Source organism: Branchiostoma belcheri, unplaced genomic scaffold (assembly GCF_001625305.1).
Source record: "Branchiostoma belcheri isolate BF01 breed outbred unplaced genomic scaffold, Haploidv18h27 scaffold34, whole genome shotgun sequence".
NCBI lineage: Eukaryota > Metazoa > Chordata > Leptocardii > Amphioxiformes > Branchiostomatidae > Branchiostoma > Branchiostoma belcheri.
Genome location: NW_017803954.1, coordinates 145,614 through 168,013, shown reverse-complemented (window position 1 = coordinate 168,013; position 22,400 = coordinate 145,614). Strand labels below are relative to the sequence as shown.

The 22,400-nt window shown below is 39.6% G+C and overlaps 1 protein-coding gene across 3 annotated transcripts in view; it reads right to left on the bottom strand.

Moving 5' to 3' along the window:
- The window catches only part of LOC109475561 (tripartite motif-containing protein 2-like), an 82,394-nt gene extending 62,779 nt beyond the window's left edge, over positions 1-19,615 (bottom strand). For all 3 annotated transcript variants that reach the window (XM_019776232.1, XM_019776231.1, XM_019776233.1), the window contains exons 1-2: positions 19,513-19,615; positions 10,142-10,205 (exon numbers count right to left, since the gene is read on the bottom strand). The gene's annotated coding sequence lies outside the window, so the exon portion shown is untranslated. The remainder of the gene's footprint in view (positions 1-10,141; positions 10,206-19,512) is intronic.
- Between the last annotated feature and the right edge of the window lie 2,785 nt (positions 19,616-22,400).

Here is a 22,400-nt window from a genome sequence, read left to right as displayed (position 1 = left end):
TGGTAGAAAATGATGGTGTGCTCCTGGCGATGGGAAAACAGCCATACATCAAAATGTCTTCATTCTGCTCGGGGTCCAAGAAACGTTACTACCTGAACTATGTATGCATCATCTTCCTTTGTCATGTTCTTCCTTTAGACAGCTTAAAGAGGAGACAACCAGCTGATACACGTCGTTTAACCGTTTTGCAATGTCTTTTCAAACTAGAACACAGGGACTACCACGAACAAGAGTAACCATGACGAAATGACAAGGTAGCTATTCTTCAGAAAAACTAAATGCAGCATAAACGTGATGCGGAACTGATAATACAGTGGGCAAAGAGCGTTGAGTTGTTTGTATGGTACAATAGGCTGGAAGATATGGTAGTTCTCGGAATGATAACACGGCCACAAGTACTCTTCCTGGGCAGGGTACTGATCCATCATCCAGCACAGCTTTATAAATCAGACAGACTCTGGGGACCAATTCACAGCTTGGTAAGGAGGAACAAATAATGATGCACCGACGTGCATAATCTGTGTCTAATAATGTTCACCTTTACTTAACTTCCACACCTCCCAAGTATGACATTCCTGTCACTTGGGTATTATACTCGGGTATATTATAGCATTTGCTCATTGATTATGCAAATATGAGCTTCTAATACCTGACAGCACACCAAATATCATATAGATCCATCAATAATTCTTGAGTTATGCTCACACACACACACACACACACACACACACACACACACACACACACACACACACACACACACACACACACCATACACACACACCATACACACACACACTCACTCACTCACTCACTCACTCACTGTGTTTTGAGTAGGATAGGGGAAGAGTTGGAGAGGTGGAAGAGTCAAGTTCATGGTCCCTAAACCCAAAATAATTCCTGGAAGTCTGAATTTTCCAATGTCTTATTTCCTTTTGTCTGAGGTCAAATAATGCAGTAAGAATTGCCTGTTTGATTTTGGATGACAATCAGAACAAAATAATATCGGTGGGGCAGAAACTGTGGAGGGAATTATTCAGCAGAAGTGACATGATGTGAACTAAGATGTGGTTCAATAATGCATTTCCTACACTCCATCCCCTCTGGAATTTTAAACAGGAGACAGTTTAAGTGCCATCAATTTGCAGAAGATGTATAGTTCCCAATCTGTGCAAGTTCAGATTCTCCTGCTTGAAGATTTTCCACACGTGCCAGACTGACATAAGCCATTAACTATGAAGGCTGTATTATGTAATGGAATACTTTGCCCGCTACTTGGGTGCTAAGCCAGTTTAATCATTCCCTGCTTGCAGTAAGGTTATTCTGTTTCAGAATAATATCATGATCTTGACAGCTAAAAAGTATAGAGCCTGTTGAAAATGGGAGAATCAGAAGTCAAGATAAAACAATACATGAAAAATAAGAATAATTGTCAAAACTAAACAATCAACAGATTGTATCTGTGGATATTAATTTTCTTTTCCTTGCAGCCTAAGAACTATGTAAACTCTGTGTCTTTTCTCTCTTCTGGATTGATCCATGTTATACACTTATCTGGGGAATAAGGAATTATGTAGTTGTCCTTTGAATAATTACAAGGTTGGTCTGTCCGTGGTGCTGAATTTCTGGATGTGACAGAATTTTGTTTCAGTCGTGCCAATATCACCATAGGTCACTCTTTTTACCTTATGTTTCTTTTCTCTACATTGAATCTTTATTCATAAGCAGCAAAAACAAATGGACATAGTACAAAAAAGAACTGTTATCCAGACACCATGTTGCTGGAAATTGCAGGTCAAAGTTAACGCTATGGCTGAGGTCCTGTTGCTATCCCAGAGGCCTCCAGCTTTTATGGACTTATCTGGAAAGGCATTAAGGAATAAATGACATCATCCAGCGCTGATGTAACGGCTCCCCGGGTGAAGGTCTGCTTACAGAATGACACAAAGCTCCTGTTCTGCTGGCTACACTGTGAAGACCAGCTGGTGTCTAGTTAGGCCTGTCTTGGTCAAGTCATTGTCACTTGGATTAGATCCATTGTTCTTACCTCAATGTTGTCTTAACAATGACTTACACATTTGTAAAGCTAGATCTACAGTTCAGAAGCCCTGGGTCCCTGCATGTGCAAAACCTACATCAGATCCCAAAATTTGTATTAAAAAATAGCAAAGAATTTATCCAATGCAATTGCTTAATCTCTTTTGTATCATGTTTCCTGGATTAATGTAAACCGGGATTTGCTCAATAAACTTTAAAGTAGATCGGTACATCTCATGTGAACACTTCAATGAAATACACAATCCATGTGTCTATATTTTCCTTTGAGGTAACACGAGGGTGCAATTTCTAGCTGAAGACTAAACACAGCAAAACAAAACAATAAAGGAGCACAGTACTGTGAGTCATAAGCTTCTCTGTATTGGCATTATTAGCTTCTCTAATTACTGCAATGATATCTACCCTTGCCAATCTGTGCCAGCCTACACTGGTGATAGGTAGCAAAGCTAGCCATCCATTTCAGGCTCCATACGTTACACTGATTGTGTTCTATTGATTGCAGTAAGCTTGATTAAAGCGGAACTTTATCTGCATATCGGCTGCTAATCTCATTGGGGTTCCTGGCACGTCAATGTCGACATTAGCGCGGGATTGAACAGATTTGGGCGTTGGGTAAACTCCAATGTGAGATGCCATTTTCAGTGGCAGATGGGATGGAGCACACCTTCAACTTCTAATATGGAGGTGCTGGGGAGGGGTGCAGAAGGAAGGTAGAGGAGGAGAACATGCACTATCCAGGACCAGGAGTGTTCTCACAGCCAGGATCATGTATCAAGAAGAGATTTCAGACTTTGACAGTTTTGTGCAATTGTGAATGTAATGGAGCTGCATTGTATGATTATGGGGAAATAACTGATTGCATTACATTATAGAATGGAAATATTAATGATATGATTATTACTTGATGATGATGATTATATGACGTAAATTACTGGTATTACATCAGAGTTCATGTTTTGTACCATGATTACACAGTACACATTTCTGAGGACATCAAACCACATCCTCCTAACCAGGTCATAACGAGATACATCCCTGTTAATCTGCTGAAACCAAATCTCTGCCCACTCACAAACTCCCAGTAAACTAGACCAAACTAAACCAACAATGTACCAAACCAAAGGCATTCTGCACTTTAACATTACTGTTTTTGCATATAATGTAGCCTGCTGATCTATGGAGGATCTTTCATCCTGTCTTCACTGTAGTATCATCCTCCTGCCTCTTGTCATTAGCCTACAATATACAGCACTAATTTTACATGGCCTGTTGAGCTATAAAGAATCTTCTTAGAGCTGTCCACTGTCAGTTTGCTTCACTTCACAACACCTCCTGCCTGTTGACATCAGTCTATACAACATGACCAGCAGCAAAGGCCTGAAACCTGACACAGTAGACCTCCTAACAGTTGTCACTGATAGAGCAGGCTGTGGTGTAATCATGATGCTCCTCACAGCTTCACACAATGGTGCATCATCAGAAGGCAGTGTGGATCTGTAACCATCCCAGTATCATGATGGGAGGTCAGACAGCTCCTGTCAGCCTGTAACTACCAGTATCTATAACTAAGATGTAGGCTTGCTATTGCCTGTACTTCAGCATTAACAATGAAAGGATGCAGTCATGTAATGACAAAGGTTACTTCTATATCTGCTTCAACAGCATGTAATCAGTCAATCAGAGGTAAAAATCAAATGAAAAACAAATTTGATCAAAAGATGTTAACAGTTAACCTAAACAATGTAAAGATAATGATAGCTTATTGACAAAGCATAATTGCTTTATCTTTAGAAAGTACCCCCCCCCCCAAAAAAAAAACACAGAAGCTTGTCTGCACATAAAGGCTTCCTTACTCCTCATCACAGGTCACTTACGTAATGTTTCATCACATAGATGTATCAGCAAGTTTCAATTAGTTTAAGTAGTTATCCTCCCCCAGGCAAACAGAGCAGGCAATATAGGTTTATAGATCTGGCAAGAGCTGGTCTGTTATTCCTGTGATAAAGTCTACCGGATCCCAGAAGGCCAACAAAATTGATTGTGCATTACGTTCATAACAGACTTTATAGATTTCTATTTTTGTATATTTGGGGCTCACCTGTGGCCCTTGACACAGTGTGACAATATTCACTTATACATATTGAAAAATTTCTACATTCAACCCAATCATTGTAATCAAATCAGAATAAGGGTTTGGCAAATTCCTTGATATGATCTGATTCTTTCTGATGACATTGTGATGCTTTAGCAGGCCTGTTCATTACATAATTTCCAAAAGACAAATACAAAATTAGAAAACATTGGGTACGATAAGCTTTCTTATCATCTCATCTAAGCCTTAGTCTAATTATTTGACCATTGGGACACCACAGAAGATCTGACAACCAGTTTTCTCCACCCTTCTGGGTTTTCTGTTCTTCTTGTTTCATTTGTGTCATGCCAGTCTGTTCTTTGATGTTGTCCTCCCATCGTTTCCATTGCGTACCCCTCTTTCTTCCTCCCCAACTGTTCAATGCATACTGGTAATAGTCTTGGCCAGTCCTAATGACAGTGATACGTGGCCACACCACTTCAGTTTTTGTTTCTTTACTGTGGACATGAGGCCTTCGTCTATGTTACAGTACATCCAGTACAAATGAAATATCGTCAAGGAGCCCCGGGTAAATCACCAAAACTAATATATTCTACAGAAGGGGCAGACAGAACCTTTCAAACATCAGATTATATATCGCTGCACTGCACCACCTTCCAACCGGCTACACGCATGAAGAATTCTTGATGTTACTTGCCAACCCAAACCACAGCACATTTACCGGATGTGTGACATGATTGCTGATCTTTGTTTCAGAGATCATACTGTTGATCTATATGGGGTGATACTTGAATTTTTCTCCTGGTCACAGACTGGGGGTGGTTCTTTGATGTGTGACGGGGCAACAGGTTGGATCATTCCAGGCTGAGGTGTTAAAATCAAAGAACAGGAACGCAACCAATATCAGGTAGTTATCCATCAATAGCAGATGGTATCCAATGACATTCATGATCATTTTCCTGGCTTCATTGTAGAGCAGAAGTCAACTATTTGAGCTATGAAATACACAGTTTAAGAATGAAACCCAACTTCCAAATGCTGCAATAACTGTGAACAACCGGACTAAACAATTTATACCCCATTTCACACATCATCAGCTTTTAGCAGTCTACACTACAGCTCAAGTTCATGTGTGTGATCTCCTTCCATTGTCAAATAGTAAACTATTACCAACACGGTTTTCAAACATTTTAAATATTAGATGATTTTGAAAATGCCAATTAAGTAACAAGCCAAAGCAGCCCAGGAATAGCAGTGTAAGTATTGGCTACTGTGTAACATTAAGCACGGTCCTGATTTTCTGAAAATCTTTGACTGACTCAAGCACAGATGCGTCATGAAGCTCATATTGCACATGGAGTGGCCGCAGTGCAACGTCATTGAGATACCTTCAGGACAAGAGTTGGCAGGCAGGTTACACTAGTCACATCAGCAGTCATGGTGCCCAAGAGGTGCTGGTGCGGGGAGACCAGACAATACAGGACACAGCTGCTCAGGTGTGAAAACCCATTTAACATATGAAAAATTATTGACAAGGTGGAGACTCCCTGCCAACTGACAGGCTGGGGTGAAAAGGGCAGGGAGGTTTTGTGGACCATGTTAATCTCCATCTGTGATATCCAACATTATATTAGGGTTATGATGCACAATTCTCCTGAGGTGTCACCATCTTTCAGCAGTGATGAATTAGATATGGAATTTTTGGATGGTCAACAGCATCTATGAAGATCTGCTGGTTGACGGGTCAAATATTCAAATTTTATTACTGCTGTGTACAGAGATATCGTGTTGACTGTGTTTGTCTGTGTGTATTTGTGTGTGTTTGTATTTGTGTGTGTGCTTGTTTGTGTCTGAATCTGAAAGACAGCACTACAGAACAATTTCAGACACAGGAAGTGGGGTCCCAGAATCTGGCCTGAAGCCAGAAAGACCTTGGACACAGTGTGCCAGTGGGCAAATTCCCAGACATGAACAGAGAAATTCACAATGAATAAAACAACGAATCACAAAAAACATTTCATGGAGGTATGACATCTCTGTTTTCTTGTTCCTTTTGTTCAGTATACTCAAAACAACATCTGTTTGAAATACGTGATCCAGTCTACTTGGCATGTTTGGGTGACCCAGGTCATTATAATTATACTTTATTTAGTTGAAAACCACACTTTGATACAATATTCAGTATCATCTGTCACAATCATATTTTGTGCATTGATTTACTTTTTATTGATTATTCATAAGTGTATGTTCAAAGAGCAAAAGTAGATACAACTTAAGATATTCATACTAAAAACTGATGCCACAGCTAGATGAAAAGCTCTGAATCTATTCATATCTACAATGATGTCAGATCTTAGATATGCTGCTTTCACCTTCCCCACAGTTGGCTTTACCCCTGCCTGATGTGTTCCTTCTTCATCTAAAAGCTTGTACCTTTATTGCACCTCTATCGAGACTTTCCAATAATCAATAAAGCTGTGCAATGCTGGTTAGCAGGAGGCTTGGGACTTGGAGAGGGGATTTCACAATCTAACCAGCGACTGGCAAGTCCTGAGTGAAGCTCCGATTGCATATATTGTAGGACGTGTCTGCGATAGAGGTTTTCCACAACGATAGAGCCAGATGTCATAGATTTGAGAAGAAAAGGGTGCAAGAGTTTAATCTTTTAATGGGTACAATAGTTTAAAAGATTAAACTATTGCACCCTCTTTTCAAACCTATGATGCACTGCAATACGACTGAGGAAAAAATACATTGTAGGTGCGTCATACTAGATACTCATTTCTGGCCTTACCCTAGTGACATAAAGAAATACATATTAAATTAAAGGACATTTATTGATGCTTATGAGAATGATAAGAGAGCAGTAAATCAATGGATTCAGATGTAAGAATAGGGAGACGGCCAATGTGGGGTGGGCGGCTGTACATGCATAATACTATAAATACTACAAGTCTTAATACTACTGTTACTGTCCTATCCCCTGTATAATGGTACGGTCCAAAAAGTGGTCAGTTATTCTAATAACCGACCACTTTTGAGGTTACGGCCTGATAACCTATGGGAAATTGAGCTTTCTGATTGGTCAACGTTGCCCAGCTATATGATATTATTTCAACAGGTATATGTAAAAATCTGCAGGGGGTACCTGTACCTGAAGTGAGGTTATGTACGCAGCACTAATGTAGAACCACCCTTGTGATAAGGTAATATACGTAGGGTTAAGAGCTCTCGGGGTTAAGTGTGGATTCTCCCAGTGTGAGCTACGTGAACAAGCCCCATCTGTGACTGGACAATACTCAGCACTGCGTCCCCCACAGCAGGCAATGCTTGAACAGCTCGTGCATCTACACGTGAAATTGGAACATGTGGCCGCCACCGCTGCCAAACGCACCCGCCCATCCATCATAACGCCCCGTGGGCCTCCCTTAATAGGCAAGATGATTCCATTTTAAATATTGAAAAGGCTAAGCCAATGGCTGTGGCATAGAATATCATCAACCTTAACCTTCTCTCTGCTGAGGTAACTTTCTGGCAAACAATGCCCAAGGATTACAGCATTAAGCAGCAGAAAGATGGTTAAAGGAACTCTAACCATGTTGGGCAGTGTGACAACTGGAACTGTGTAGTATCGAGATATGCAAATAAAAGCAACCATATGTTTCTGTGACAAGAGGTAGGAGATAAAATGATGGGACAACTCCCTGTGCACCTCTATCTACATTTCCATACCAGGCAGTATGAGCTGTCTGCACCTACGGGCATGCTGCATCACTTCTGCCTCACCAGATCAAATATCAGCAGGCTCCCCACCGAGACCAGCTCCATAGCATGGTAAGTGCTACATAGTTATTGGTAATCATTTATGATCCTCAGAGTGATAAATTGTACGTAAGGCCATGCACGTCAATTTAATTTATTGGTTCTCAGATTTGCCTTCCACATTTTTTCATTTGCAAAAGAAAAAAATATATATAATTTTTTTTATATGAATACCGTTCAGGTTCTGAATAAACCTCAAAATACCCATATTTTGGCAAGAACAGTTGAAGAAAGTCCCTGACTTCCTAGATGTTAGAGTTTTTTTCCATTTCTCAATGCAATGACTTGGCGACAAGTTCAAAATTCATTTGCATTATAAACCAGCCTGGTATGCTGACTTTGCAACATTTGGGATTAAAGGATGCCTCTTTTTTTTTACCTGCCTGCTTCATTGATTTCTTTCAAAAATGTGAGAACCAGCAAATCAAATTGATTTGGCCTAAAAAAAGTGATTCCAACACATCTGGGTTAGACATCAATACAAGCTACTGTGTAATGAAAGAAATGCAACTAATCAATGAAAAGAATTCAACATAAAATATGGCCAACAAAAAAACATATATTTTTTATTCCATGTTACACTAATATATATAAACATACAAAAGGACTTACAGCATTATAATTAGAATATTCACCATAAAATGTATCATATCTAGTCTACATAAACACATGAATATTTCCCTTTCTTCTACCAACAATGTATCTAAAATAGCAGTAACAGAAGTGTGAAATGATTGCATCATCATTAAATTATATATTAAACTAGCAAAACCCAATATTATATAAGTGCCTTGAATTCTCATTTTTTAAAAATCTCTGAAGACTATTAGATGGTACAAGTCTGCTTGTATGATAACAACTAAATCAATCTCAATAAAGACATTGTCAATTCATGTTGAAATATCTTCTGTAGTGCCCTTTGGCATATTCATCTTAAAAGTCAGGAATTCACCAGTTTTAACCCCAAAACACAGACAAGACAGTTTGTGAACACTAGCAAAGGGAAGAGAATGCCATACTTGTAAATGTATGTTGACAAACACTGCAATCTTTGACTTGAACACAATGTTGCAAATCTAGCAGTGTTTTTTTTAAGATTGTAGTTGTAAATTTACCTGTCTTGCAATCACACATAGTTCAGCACCACGGACAAGGGAGGAGGTAAGAATTCAGATGCAGCTAAATTTTGAGCTTCTCTTGTGCTGTATCTTCACTTAAGTCTTGACACCATTATTACAATATTGCATGACTTCAACCTCATAATCTGTATGTTCATGTTAACATTTCCACCACTTTGCCCCCCCCCACATTTATAGTTTGACATTCATGTTCATATTTCCCCTGTAGTCTTCTCCATGTCATAGATAATTTGCAATGGGAACATTATATGTCAGCAGAGTAGGTTGACAAAATAAATATTTGAGATTTCAAAACCCATTTCTTATTTCAAGGGCAACATATCATAATTATCATGACATTAAACCAATCATAAATATTGTACATTACCACAACCATTAATAATGTACTATGTACCTGCCAAACACAGGCATGCCCTACAATCAAGAATTGAGAGTTGCAAAATCCTAACATGCAAAAAAAAACATGGGCCTGCTTTAAACCTTTGGAAAAGACGCATTTTAAAGAAACCTCCGTCTATTTTATTTCAAGGATCTCAACATGCCACTTTTCATGTCATCAGTTAATGTTGAAAGTCTAAGCTTCATTTTTGAAAAAAAATGGCCATTGATCAAAGATAGGAAATACATTAAATAATATATTTATCAAACATATTCTAAACAACTTTGTTTAGTTTTTCTTCATGATCTATAGAAGAGCAACATCTTAGTGTCTGTGAGGCATTGGCATGAATGATGGAAGTTGATAACCAACATCATGAGCAATATACATGTAGGTAGCATTAGACACTTCAAACAGCCATTTTTATAGCAAAGCCCTCTGCAAGGTACCTGTTGACCTAGGGCTGTTCCATTTCATTAGGGAGGGGAGGCCAGGTTAATGATTCAAACTGAAGGGTAAACAGGGGTGGAAAATGAACTATGTACTGAGCACAAGGAGGAACATGTTCCAAACTCAGTTTTGATCATGAGACTTCCAGTAGCCCTACCACTGACTTCACACACGACACAGTTTGTTTACCCACAGATGTACCTAACGCAGCTGCAGCAGGTGACCAGGTGCGACTGTGACAGGTGATGTTTTCTTCACGATTTGTCTGAAACACAGGAAAAAAACGTCATTCAACAACTCCAGTAAACAAATACATTCAGGATTCATCATCAACTTGTTTAATCTGTTGGTTACATTTGTGAACATCTAAAAATGATATTGAGTACTACATGTATGTTTGAAACAGGTGCTTTCATAATTGTTAAGCTAGGGGCCAGGCAGTGGGTGGGGGCTCCCACGACTACAATGTAGACATACTTTTACCTTATATGTAACTGGTTTACTATTTCTACACTCATCCTCTGCTTGCAAGTAATGTATCATCCCCTTTACTTCACTCCTTACAGTCAGTAAATGAGCTGCCCCGGATAAGTCCCTTGGCATGCCCCATCAAAGGACTTAAATAACTGCAGAGATGAGACACTGAGACATGGCTAGTTTGGTCACAGGTTCTGTAAAAGCACCGGTCTGTCACTGTTGTAGGGGGCCAGTCAAAGCACTGTTGGTCCATCACTACTGTGGGTACTAAGAGAAGCACCCATCCATCACTACTGTGTGTCAGCCTTCTCACCAGGCATGCGGCCTTGTGTCTTTGGGTGCACTTTTTGGGGGAATGACATATTCAGATTCAGATGGGCAATATACTACCTAATGCTGACTCACGCCATTGGGAGATATAATAGCTTTAAAAGCTTTGTTAAAAAAAAGGTGGTCTAACAGTACCAGGACAGACTGATGGGTCAGGTTTCCTCACCATCACCTGTCATGTAGGCAGGCCACCATGTCACCTTATGTTTAACCCTACTGTAAGGTGCTGGTACAGCTTAGGGCTTAGTATCAGAGAGGCAGTAAGGAAAGTGTTGTAATAAATGTCACTTCTCAGTGGGCCACTGGGAAAACTAAGAAATAATCTGCAAAAAATCTGACTGAGTACCATCAGGGTTATCTATCAATAAGTGTCGTTTCACTAAAATTTGCTAGGGGGAGCTGCAAAACAGTCTCTTCCCTGCACCAGTACATGTACAGAAACCTTAATGAACTTTCCTTTGGCTTTCCATGAAGTAGCCACTTAACCAGATTACAAATCAGTTTTCGGGAATAATCTTGTTCTTGTTACATTGTTTTGGCCCACATCAAACTGTAGTGCACTATGAGTCTATGACATTGCAACAGTTCAAAGCATGTTCATTGTAAATCCATACATCTTTTATAGGGAAAAAGACTATCCAGAGTAGAATTGATACCAATTGTTAAACATTCATTGATTAAGTATCTTGGAAACTGTGTGATCTGGGCTTTCTTGCCCAGGCAAAGATGGCCCGATATTGATTCAAAAGAGTCACCTTTTGGACAGTTTAGGAACTACACTCAGAGACTGACAATACAAAAGCACCTCCTGGCAGTTGTTTAAGGAGCTGCAGACAGGTGGGACTGGGCATTCCTCAGCCAGAAGAAAATCCACCTACATATTCCATTCTACATTTGTAACGCCTGTGAGCCACCTTTCCTTAATGTACCTCTACAAAGGAGGCTATATAATATCATTTCCTTTTGCAAAACAAGCTCTGCTCTGTTTTAGCTATACCACATGAAGCCACCTTGCAGAAGATGCTATCAATTCAATTAAGTGCAATTGCCCAATGCTACAAATTCAAAGCTATTATTGCAATAGCATACAACTTATATAAATAACACTTAATGGGTCTTTCCCAAAATTCAAAGGAAGCCCTTAAGAAGATTTCAGGAAACTAACATCCATGGACACTAATTCGGGGAGACAACCATTAAAAATGGTGTGGCCGGATGTACCCTGGAAAATTACATCTCATTTCTGCTGATTTTACCTGGCTTTCCCAGCCATACAGATGGCCCTGCCATGGTTGGTTAGCCCAGTCTGCCTGCAGCTCAAGACGACAATTACCATGAGTATAATTGTAACATGTACAGAGTGGCAAACTGAGATTTTCCGGCTCACTTAGATGATGAACATACGTCCAGAATGTTGATGCTGGTTTAAATTGTTCTGTTCATAAACAAGTCAAATACACAGCAGCTAATACAACTGATTATCTGTACCAGCGGAAAGCAGATAATAACTCTCACAAGCTGATGATTTCTATTACAAGTACTCTACATACACATTGAAATATGTATTCCTCCCCTAGTATTCCATAAAACAGATAACAGGACATGGGGTGTAAGATAGAGATGAAGAAAATTACAGTCTACTGTCTATTTTGTAGTGTCATCATTCTTATCTATGACATCTAGATATTCATTTTTCCTTGGAAATAACAAGAGAGTAGAAGCTTTTTCTATGTTTTTTTAAACACTTTTTCATAGAAACAAGCTGACATTCTTCCGTTGAAAGTTTTCCTAGCTTTCCAAGATAAAATGAATTTCCATAGATTTTTAGATTTCTAAGACATGTGTTTGAATCCTTTTGACATGTAGAAAATTTCTAATATTACAGGATAGGACATCCTTCTAAGAAGTATTATCTCTGACAGCAAATTATCAGTATGTATATTTTAATCCATGTAAATGATGGGAATGTTTTACTGTCCCCGTCAGACTTATAGTACATGTACTGGGCTCCAAATACTTTTCTGCATAGCTGCACCAAGAAGATTTTACCTGCACCACCCAGACTTAAGGAAATATGGAGCATGCTACGAACTAATCAGAAAGTATTGCCCTTATTTCTTTCATACTCAATAGGTGGTAACAGTCAATGGAGCAAATTAAAATCCACATACACCCACATCATAGTACATGTATAAATAAACCTAGTACATGGAGCAGTATAGGTTACTGGTACAGGTAGACATTAGAAATACCTACACAGCTCCAATTTTATCTGTACTAACCTGCAGTAGTTTAGAAATATAGTCTGAATTCCCCATCTCCTTGTAAAATGGAATAGTCTTATTTTCTGTGATTTGACATCTCAATTACTATAACTGACTGCAGTAAAAATGTGATTATAAAGCTTACCTCTAATTCCATGTAATGTAGGAACATCTGCTTTGCACTCTAAATGAAGATCCTAAAGCCATTTATAATGTTCATATGACTACATTAGCTTATGGGAGCATACAGGCATTAAATTACCAGGACATGCCAATATTTACCAATGGCCCAGTAGATAGTACAGTTGATTCTGAGGTCGTAGGTTTTATCCCCACAAGTAGTGCATTACTTGAATGGTTGAAGTGTCCCTGTAAAATCCATTGCTTCAATGCATTCAGCTACAAATGCTCCATATGGACTCTGGGTCTTGTCTATTTGAATATACATTGTCTAACTACATAACCAATGTAAATTTGGTGCCTAAAGGTTACTTCAGCAGGGAGAAGTGCAACAAATTTGTGTCATTAGAAAATGTCTAGTTCCCATTCCTACTTGCATATCAAAACTGATAATTTTTCATCATGACAACTTCTCTTTCAGCACAAGGGACAAAACTAATCCATACCTTGTTTTGAACAGGGTTACAAAAATCCTGATATAAACTAGTCAGTACTTGGAGAATTCAAACATCTGTCAAGACAATTTTTCTCAGATCACAATAGGGGGCATCCTAGCAATGCTAGTTTCATCTCTCTCAATCTCTAATCTGTTATCCCATAACAAAACCTAACAAATGAAAAAAATCATCCACAAGATTCTGATTTTTCATATCAATTCAACTACAGCAGCAGAAAAATGAGCTTCTTTCCAATGTATTATTTGTGATTAACGGCATGGCAACAGTTAATTATGTCCTATCCTCAGCCACAGGCAATCCTCTGCTCTCTGATTATTATAGTGGAACAATTAGGATTACTGGGAGCATCTGTTTTTGACAGGTCTTTGAAATCAATCCTAGTTGCCCCATAACATACTGCCATTCAAATCAGTAGTTGGCTGCCCAACAGACTTTTCTGTGAAGTACTAGAATTGCTAATTAAGGGGAACGTCAGGATACACCATGTAGCTGTGTTACAATGTCAAGGACAATAATCTAACAATGACTACAAGATGTATACAAAAAAGGCACATGTAAATGCAATTTCTGCAACAGATTGGACAATGCCAAATTTTTGTCAGCTTTCTGTGGTAGGTCAAAAAGAACATGAACTGCCTTTGCAACCTACATGTATTTCTGTGCTGTATCTCTGCAAATTGGCATAATATACAGTTAATAGGTTAATAATTTGAATGTTATGTAAACATATGATGGATTTTTGCATTTTTGCCATTTGCTTGTTTACGGTCATGGAATGGAGAGCAATTTTAACTTTTCACACAAATCAAAGCTATAATGTTCATCTATTAAATATTATTATCAACAATGCCCGTACAATTTGAAATAAAAATGACTTTACTAGTCCAAGTGATGAGAGTTAGTAACTGACTTGATGAGGCCCTAGCAGCATAATGTACTGCAGGTGCAGCTTACAGTCCTACTGCAGCAGGGGGTCACCTTCAGAGCTGTTTGTGTCCTATCGGAGTAGTACCTCACATCAAAGGCTCAGGCCACAGAGTAGCCTGTCCATCAAGCAGCCAAGATTTATTCTCAAAAAGGGTGGACCACACGCTGATGGCTCGGCCAAAGGCTTGGTCATTCATCTAACTGGGGGAGGTTCATTATCAAAGAGTGTGGGGAGGTCAGTTGCTTGGATTGTGCTTTTTTCTGTGCTTGAACTTTACAGTTGAAACAATGCTGTAGTACCATAGGGATACAAAACCCATATTCAAGGTGTCATGATTTTGTATTTAAAGGATGCTGTGAATACCGTGGATGTCTACTTATCAAAGAGATAATCTATTCTTAATAGGTGGTTCAAGGCCAACATCCATAGCACCTGGGCATCAAAGACTTCACCTATAACTCTGGATATCTCCTATGACAAACTCTTAGTCAGTTTTCTGATGAAGTAAGTCTCTATTCTCTTACCTTAGAAATTGCAGTGTTTCAAAAACCATGAGAAATTTGGAATGCAAATTTAATTTTCTGAAACCTTCTTCTTGACCCCCATGCCTGGAGGTGCCCTCATCTGATGTTCTTTTGACCACAATATCCATAATTTGATCACTGAAACTGAAATCTCTGTGACCATCAGAAGCTGCCAGGGATCTAACCAGGAAATCTACAGGTGAATCTGTACTGCAAAAATGCCAACTTGCAAGTGTGTCCAACACAATGAGTCATGAATAGTACGAATAACTCACAACACATTTCTCCTCTTCATTTCTTATATATGTATACAGATGTCTTTCAACAAAAACCAAGGAATTTTCAATGTAAAGTTAGAGCAATCTGCTGATTGTATACAAATAGAGAATATAATTAACATGTCAGATGTAGTTATTTGTAATTATGAAACACCAAATGATATATATAACATACAACTGTGCCTTGTTGGCTCCTCCAATAGTATGTAGTAGGGACAGAAGATTGACTATTAAGTCTGTACATCAAGGACTGAAAGTGGTATCTTACAAGCACACTAAGGCTAAAAAACGGAGGCAGAGACCTGTGACAGTTGGTAGAACTTACTGTGAGATACATGTACCTACAGGTAATCCAATAAGGTTAATTCTGGTAGGGTTCATTTGCATCCAAATGTTGTTACCCTTTTTCTCTATGTGATAGAAGATGACACTGTCCTTTAATTACAAAAGCTTGCTTTTTTTCACAAATACCCTATGTATTTTTGGTTATCAATTTCGGATACATATGGGTACTTTCTTGGGCATAGTAAGGCTGATTTCCAAATGAGGCCATGGCAGGTTAATAGAATTAGGGAGTCATAAATAACACTGAAAGCTAAATGAAATTCATAATAAAATCCACAAACAAATCATACAAAGACAATGATGATAATGACAATGACAAGTACTAGTATCTGGGATTGACTACTGTGGAAAATTCTACCAGTTACCTAACTCATGAAAAATTGTCAGGCTTCACAGCACAAACTTCTGCCAGTTTCTACAAACCGTAGCGGAGACCCACATGCCTGGATGATGTTCCTGATCTTGCTCCAATTGAGCACTGGATATTGCAGCAACAACATCAGCACCATGGACAGGCATGAAGATGTACAAAGTCACATACAAATATATACCTGCTATATTTAAAGAGAAGAACACAAAATAGGCCAAGTACAACATAACCAACCCAGAAAAATACATGATACACAAAAGCCCATCTCCAGTCAAAGTCTGATCGAGGAGAGGCATGTCAAAACAGCTTCCTTACCTCACATCTTACACTTCCAACGTGGTTTTCCTTGCATGAAAATATCCAGCCTTTCATTCAGGACAAGGAAACCTGGACTGCCCAATCAACTTCTCAATGATGCAGACCTGACCAGATCCTGGCTAGAATGTGCTTGTGCTATGATCATATTTCAGTCAGATTATCTTAATCACATTTCTATGCTCAGTGATCAGTGCTACATTGTAATTGGACAGGACAGGACAGGACAGGCATTATGGCCTAACTAAGAGTTATGCCGTAATGATAAAAAGCTGGTTATGATAAAAATGCCTTCTTACATGCCAACATGATACAAAGTATTTATAGATGCACCATGATAGATGATGATGATGGGGGAAGCTAGACAAAGTTTTTTTTCAGATTTACAGCGATTGTATCTTTCTTTTGCATCACAGGTAGCTGTGTAAGACTGGACTGTAATGTTAGATCCACTCATCCTGAGATGGACCATATTCTTTTCAATAGTGTGGTGGAATCTGTGACATGCGTGAGGTCTGGCTCTCCTCAAATATAGCACCTCTGGCGTTAAATCTCATCCAAGAGAACAGCCCTACATGAAGCTAGGTACTCATTTTTTAGCTAGGTCTAGTGAGGGATAGGCGTTAAGTGCCTTTCCCAAGTGAAGGACACCACATTTGGGCCCCCTAGGGATTAGAACCTACGATTCTACATCTGAAAACCTTGCCTTAATGTCACCTTGCTGACAATATTTCATCCCAATGCTACTGCAGACATGACAAGGATATATATCTATATGTATGTCAACATTTCACACACTGTGACCTTTCTAGTCTACACCAAGGACTGGAAGTAGGGAGTCATATCATCCTTTTTACTTTGGACCTTGTGACCTATGACCTATACATTTTTATGATAAAACCAGTGAAACCAACACACACAATGGATGAAATATATTTTGAAAAGAAAATGATCACCCAGAGGAAAACTTACTGGTTGCCCAATGCTGACCTGGTTGTTTCTTCTTGAAAAATCGTAATGATTCTATGAGTTAATGTGAAATAGACAAAATGGGTGAGAATTTCAACTTTTGCTTCATGTGTCATACAATGTCTTCCTGAATATCAGTAGAATCATCATTGAAAAGCTGACATTTGTCTGTGGATGAGTTTATTGGTATCATATGTTTATGAAACCAATTTGTTTAAAGTTGCTCTTGACATGAAAACTAAGAGAAACAGCAACAAATTAACGCAAATATTTCTTATATTAATCATACAAGAAATTTGCCCAGCCAAAATTGACTTTCATTGTCCATACTGGTATCCTGTTACAATGTTAAAGCAGATGACATTTCGGAGTGATATCCACACCACCTTTCGGATATTGTTTTTGATAACACACAAGGAAAATAAGAACTGCAGGTAAAATCTGAGTAGTGCGAGTTATTTTGAATACTACCAGCACCAGTGTAGATAGGCAGAAAAAGGCATTACGTGCCCTGATACCTGTGTAACCCACCCAAGGCCTGGCACAGCCATTTCCAGCTGCTTGAAGGGATGTGATTCATTCCGTGGCTTGCCAAGACTCAAAAGCAAATCTAGTTATGCTGCCATGTAATAGAATTTTGCATTGTCGTGTGCTGAACAATGTTCCATCTGAATTGGCATTTTATTCCAAATAAATCACACCAACAGCTGTGTGTAGTGCTTATTGTTACTGAGCAGCCTTAACAGATATGTTTCTGAGTTGGTTGGGATGAAGATTTTGATTCCAAATGTTCTGGCACTGGTGGATAACAAAATCTGTACACATACACCTGTCCATGGTGCTGAACACACCATCAACACAAACATACAGGCTAAGAAGGTAACAATGGTCAATACTCATACAAGGCCTAAAATTCCTTGGGAGCTAGACCTTGCATACACTGTTGTATGCCAGTAAGGCAGTGGTGTATTTATTGCCTCAATAACACAAACCTTCTACATGTATACTATCATAATATGTGAAGCCTGGGGCTTACTGGACAGTTTGAGCAACTGCTGTAGTTCTTCAAGCTATCCTATATATGTATGTATTCTACTACATGTAGAATAATCCAAAGAAAAGATAATCTTTTTGGATGGGGACATAAAGCAGATATTCTTGCATAATAGGAAGCTTATAGCATTAAACCATTGCACCTAAAAGAACCCAACCCACCTATTGAGAAGAGTAGGGGTGACTTGGTTTGCTTGGCAGAAAACACAAGCCATTGGGAAGCTGCATTGCACTACCTGCTACTTGAAAAAGCTTAATTGCTTCACCACAATTGAGTGTGACAAGATCAGAAGAAGAGATGGTGTATCTATCATCCATTTTGTAAGGTAGCAGTTCCATCATACATAATGCATCTTGTAACATAACATTTCAACTTTTACCTGGACTAGCACTGCAGGAAAATATCCATTCAACACTTCACATTTGGGCCCAAAAAGAGCAACTGTTGCAGTTATACATGATAAATATTTAATCAAATCCTGCTATTATATTTACTTAATTCTGTGATTTATCTATCTGATATTATACACATACACACATTGCTAGGTAAATAGAGTAAGTGTTTCACCAAACTGTTTTTTTCTTCTTCACTTCTGATATTTTGGTACCTTGAAATTTTAACCTATTTAAAAACGATTGCTGAAGTTCCATGATAATTCCGTATGTGACCACGCATGGTAGGTTTGAATGGGAAATGAGCGTAAGTTTGACCATATTTGGTGTGGTGCTATGCAGTTCTGAAAACGCTGTTGTTGTTGTGCGCATGGGCGCTTATCCCCGCGCTCTTCTAATCCCACTTAATGAGCCGTTCTGTGTACGGCGAGCTGGTTGTTGTTAATTACATGTCGGCTGAAAGCGGGCGTGATCCCTCCCCTTTCCCAGGCTAAGCCAGAGCCACTAATCCAAAACTATGACGTATTGTGCACCTCGAGGTGAACCTGTGCTCCCCCCTCCGTCCACCCTCCACTGCCCGCACGTCCCCGCGAACACACACCGCTCACCGCCGCCTGGGAACTGTCCGCACAGCGGGAAAATGTCCCAAACCGTGTCGGCCAGCCGTGCAAGGGGATGTTGGCCTTACCTCTGACCCCGCCGCCGCTTCAGTAGAAGGCTGAGGTGGGTTGGAGGCTGGCGAGGAAGAGACGGTCCAGCTCGGCTTCACCACGCGATTCCCCCAGCTCTGACTGTTCCGCACGAGCCCCTATCTACAGATAGATCTCCTCTGCTATTGTTTAAATAAAATACGATATTTACCCCTAAAAAATAAGTAAAACCGCCGAAAAACACTCAAATCATCATTTTTTCCATGCAAGCCTTACCCTGACGGCGATCATCAGAGATCGATTATCCACCACGTGATCCCGCGGTCACGTGAGAAGTACGCCGATCTCGCGAGAACTAACGAGACCGGGACCAAGCCAAGATGGTGGGTAGTTCATGCGTGGTCGCTAAAACTTGCTAAGAAATTGTCATTTTCGCCCGTATTTTTCAACGCCAATGCCGATTGAACGTGGTATATTTCAAAAGGAGACCATTTCCCGTAGATGCACTTAATTTCAGTTTCATAAGTTTTGAATTTGTGTGTAGAACCAGGTCGAAAGTGCAAAAGGCGTGCAGGGCTCTAGCTGATGCCATGTGCTTTCCCAACAGGGTGGGAGGGGGGCCCGCAAATTATTTCTCTCCTCGAAGCAACGTCTGGTGTTTATCCTCTGAGTTCACGAGAAAAATCGATAAAGAACAAAAATCCTCGCGGTGTATCACCACCTGAGCTGTAGGTCTAGTGTTCAATCTCGTCCAGAAGTCCAGGGAGCCCAAGCCGAGATACCTCAAGAATAAAGGACTAAGATGAGAGTAAATCACAAGACAGTCTGGTTCAGGCCAGGAGGGAAATATGTGTAGAATGATGTAGGGAGAGCGAGAGAGGCCAGACAAACAGGAAAACAATCCAATTCGAAAAGAGCATTTTTTTTCGCAACAGGAGATTTTAGAAAATAATTTTCTGCTCGTTTTTCAACGTTTGAATTTACCATAGAAGATTTCTGCACACTTGTGGTTTACTTAAATTTTAAAAGGCCGTTTTAAAGGGAATCACCCTGTAGCCTGACCTGTCTGTGTGATGAGAATGGAAGTGCCGTCTGATGTTGCACCTGATTATTGATCAATCCAACCCTGATGGACAGGTTTAGGCTCAGGAAAATTGAGAAAAACTTCAGAAGGAAAATCTTTTCATTTAATGGTTGAGTAAAGTTTTTAACTATGTATGTGTGTTTTCAACTATGTTTTTTCATGTTTCAAACACGGAATCTCCACTTTACGTCCCATCCTCGAGCACATGCCTAACTAAAGGTCAGTGCTCATTTTCATCTGACTCAAGTGAGGAAATTTCCCAACTCACACACTTGCCCAAGGGTACCACATTGAGGCTGGCCATGGATTCGAACCCAGAACCTTTAGGCTTCTAAGTCAATGTTTTTCTATGTATACCCTGCAGGCTGGTCTTCACGTTCTGTTCGAGCATGCCTCGGGGTACGCCCTGTTCCGCGTGGAGGAGACTGAGGAGATCGGGATGCTCCTACCCACCGTGGAGAAGAGCGTCAAGTCGTACGAAAAGTTCAACTCAACGGTGAAGCTGGTGGCCTTCTCACCATTCAAGTCTGGCACAAATGCACTTGACAACTGTAACGCTATTTCTGAAGGTAGGAAATAAGAGTAAGAATGTTCATTCAAGGCTCACCACGTCCTTAGAAACTAGTAAGAAAAGAAATCAGATGAAATAGATGATGAGAAAGAATGAACCTTTCACTTGACTTGCATTTGTAAAACCCTAATGATTTCTTATTGGTTTCATTATTATTGGCAAAGTTCTAAGAATATCCCAGTCATTTTAGTAATACTCAAGTTGCATGCTGGAGACAATCATGACTTAACAATAGTGACAGTTCGGAACCTTAAGGCTTAACCCTGCTGTTCATGTATGCTGTATCAGTGTTCTCACCAGGATTTTTTCACAGCATAGGGGGCCAGGTTGCGGGCAAACCCACACATCGAGCGCCGAAGGCGCGAGGGCGAGCGCCGCAGGCGCGAGTAATGTAGGGGGGGTCCGGGGCATCCTCCCCCGGAAAATTTTGAAATATATAACCCTCTGAAACACCATTTCCTGCATTTTGAGGGTCAAATTTTGAAAAAGTTTTAATCTTTGTTACAGCTTTTTTTAAAGGTTCAAATCCAAAATTTATTTCAAAAATGGAGTTACTTGTCTTATGCTTGGTACAGGTCTTGGGCAAAATACTCAGACACTGTATAGACTAATATTTAAAAATGCTTCAAAAAGGAAACTACTGGAGTACACTTGTATCATGTTTTAGAATTTGCTCTGATATCTTAACTTTGCAACATCATAATTAGCCCAAGCCTCGGCACAGTTCAAAGGGTTTCTTCTATCAACACAACATCGGTAGCCAACAAGAGGTTCTTTGGTATTAAAACACGCAGTGCTTCCCCGTGGCATTGGTAAATTATATTGGTAAAATGGTAGAATTACTTGATAATGAGCTATATTACCGACGAAATCAAGAACATTCTGAGGGAAAACACCGTAAAAACTGGCTTCTGTGCAGCTGTGTCAATTTCTAACATGTGTTGCGTGCGCGCCATCTTGGAAGAGTCTATTCTGTAAACAGGGGGAAAGTTTCTTGGAAATACTTCAAACCCTTGTCAAATGATAAAAAAATACGATATTGTGCAGGAACAACATGGCATACTTATTTATTAATTCTTAGATTTAGAATTTAAAATTGTATTGACAGATGTTGAAAGGTAGACAACAGTAGATTTGAGACATCGTGGTCCCTTGAAATGAACTTATCCAAAGCATGCCGCTCAGTCCCAGTCCAGTTAGCGCTGTCAGTTTAATTTTTCGGTAAATTTCTCCATGCAAGACGATCCAGCCAAAAAAATTGACAAGTTTGG